Source organism: Brassica oleracea, chromosome C8 (assembly GCF_000695525.1).
Source record: "Brassica oleracea var. oleracea cultivar TO1000 chromosome C8, BOL, whole genome shotgun sequence".
Classification (NCBI taxonomy): domain Eukaryota; kingdom Viridiplantae; phylum Streptophyta; class Magnoliopsida; order Brassicales; family Brassicaceae; genus Brassica; species Brassica oleracea.
Window position 1 is genome coordinate 16094136 of NC_027755.1, and position 2911 is coordinate 16097046.

General features: G+C 32.9%; 1 long non-coding RNA gene across 1 annotated transcript; it reads left to right on the forward strand.

The window, feature by feature from the left end:
• The first annotated feature begins 768 nt into the window (after nt 1-768).
• LOC106310693 lies at nt 769-2633 on the forward strand. The gene is made up of 3 exons (XR_001263848.1): nt 769-1573; nt 2011-2179; nt 2268-2633. It is a non-coding gene; the product is annotated as an uncharacterized LOC106310693 (long non-coding RNA).
• Nucleotides 2634-2911: the final 278 nt, after the last annotated feature.

The window sequence follows — 2911 nt, forward strand, 5'->3', positions numbered from 1 at the left end:
TTTCAATATCGAATGTTTTCATACTTTATAACATTTTGGGTAATTGTGAATGATCCAGACGGCATCAGACTGGTGTATTAAATTTACACATGAAGATTCTAGCTCTACCAGCCAATGCATCTTCCGATTCATTTCAGAGATTAAATTCATTGTTTACTAGATTTTCAGTTAGGAAATCTAAAAGTCAATTTGTTTTGCAAAGACAAAGTGATACGCCATCAACCCTGACTACCAAACATGCGTTGTAATACTTTCCAATGTTAGATCCATAGAGGATTAGAGTATTTTGAATGATCTAGAGCCAATACTCTCGATTGATGTGAAAATGTAGGTACATGTGGTGGTTGTGGTGATGATTCGGAGCCCCTGAACTCATGTACTTTCTGTGTGATACTATATATTTTTAGTTATATGAAAAGTTCTTAAACGTATTATTGAAAACGAAAAAGCTTGCTAGAACAACTTGAAACTTTCTAAACTAAATTAAAATAACCCCAAAGTGTTGCACGCTGCCTCTGTCTTTTTGTTACCTTTAACAGAAGAGAATACATTTGATTCTTTCTTACATAATCTCTATATGTAAATAACATATCTCTGTATATAAATAAGCTCCGTCCACCAAAAATTAGAGCGACTTTTCTTTTTTCTTTGCAGGCTTTCAGTTCCAAATAAAGAAACATATTATTTTTAAAGGTTATATTGTTCCAGTTATAAATAAATTTATTCATATTTGCCTTCAGATCCAACTTTCGTTCCCTCTTTCGAATTTTTTTTAAGTAACAGCAAAGTTTGGTTAATTCTTTCCCCCTCTATATATTTGTACCTCCACTCGTCTTACATCTCCACAAATCCTTGACAAAGAATAATTCTTCGGTTTCATTTTCCTCCCCATCCAAATAAAATTACATACACATGTTTATTATGTTCCCTTTACAACCGACGCATAAGCCATCCAACATTCATATTTAGAAGTCTTGTATACATATATACTACGTATGGAATAATAGTCGTGCCTGGCTCCCTGTATACCACAAGAAAACACCGATCTCATTATGAAATCGATCGCTAGTGGTGTATAGAGTAGTCAAGCATGACCAAAGCTTTTCTTGATATATAAGTACTTTGTCTTTGTAACGCATAATGTCTATAAAATTTCTGGTATATGTATGCATGAATTATGTTTAGAAATTTCTGTTTTTTTCATATGCATCTTCATTATTTTCTTAGCGTCCTTTATTTATTAATGTCTTATTTGGTATTAAGCAGGTATTAATGATATTACATTTCTAAGTGTAATGAATGTAATGAAATCATAATTCAACTATTATATCCATATATTGTTTTTCTATCTTTATGTTGAAAAATATAGGTGTCTCTATCTATCAGTGATTCCTGATCATGTATGTTTAATCACTAAACTTCTTAGAAGTTGTAATTTATCATACTTATGCTGTCTCGCTAACTGTTCAATTTCTCTATTCACTTTAACAAAATCTTGCAATGATAGCTTTGCAAGGTGGGTACATGGATAAGCTTTGCCAGCTATCCAAGAGGGTTTAAGCTTTAGATTGAGGTAGAGGTTCTTGACAGAGTGAATGTCTCTCTTTTGCCTAGTGGGTTTGAAAGATAACGCATCAGTATGTTGTCTTTTCTTGTGCAACAAAAGAATATAGAACAACACATCTGTTTGCATTAAAAAAAAAAAAAAAAAAAAAAAAAAAAAAAAAAAAAAAAAAAAAAAAAAAAAAAAAAAAAAAAAAAAAAAACACCACATCCACATCTGTCTCACCTCACCTTCTCATGCATTTGTTCCTTTCAGATTTGTCAAATTTTTAAATTTTAAAGTGTTTTTTTTTCCTCAAATCATCCACATTGATTAGACGATGTTTCAGAGTATATCTAACTTTGTAAACATAAGAATTAATGTTTTACTTTTGGATGACGTAAATAAAAACCTTTTTAGATTGTAAATTAATTAATGATTGTAAATTAATTAATGATTACTGACAGATTTATGGGAGGTAAAATGAATTAGTGGTAACTTGACGTACTAACCAGATTGAAAAACATCAGTCACCTGAGTTACCTCAAATGCTTCTCCAATTGTTGATGTTCCTTACCACATCTTCTTCCTCGCTACATTCATCGATTTGTTTCCTGCTGTGTATGTCACTGTCCGGTATGAGAAGTCATCTACCTTGTTTTGATCGTACTTTTTCAGTGAGCATGATTATTTTCAAAGTGTAATGTGTTTGGTTTTGTGGCAGAGGCTGGGATTGCTCTTGGAGAGTTACAATCCTTGGTAGATCTTTATGATTTCATCTCAATGGCGACTATATTTCTCATCGATGTACTCTATGTGACTCCAACCCTAATTAGCAAGAAAAAGGCGTAGAAGAAGAAGATCAATGGAAACATAAGACAACGCCCTTTCTCATACATATGATGATAATGATGATGATGAAAAAAGCCTGTGTATATATCATTTAGAATGCTACGACCAATTTCAAAACCGAACATGTTCTCGACATGTTTGTAACTCAAAAATATACTTGAAAATACTACCAGTTGAGAAAAAAAAAATACTACCAGTTTTGGACTTCCATTGTCTTGACAGTTCAAAGGTTCGATTACCAAATATGCCTTTATAATGTGGGTTACTCACCTAGACCTGCTTCATGTACTTCTTAGGAAGCAGGTCTGCATCTTCAACCAAGCAGACATGTTTCCTAAGAAGCTTGTGAACACTGTCCAGCTTTGCTTTCACTTCATCTATCTGATCATTTTCAAAGATGGTGGCAGATCTCTTCCTCTCAAAATTAGTGTTCTTGGTGCTGCTGCTAAATGCTAGGTTTTCAATGACTTTCACTGCTTCTTCTGGATTCCTGGTGTTGAAGTTCTCATTGCTGGA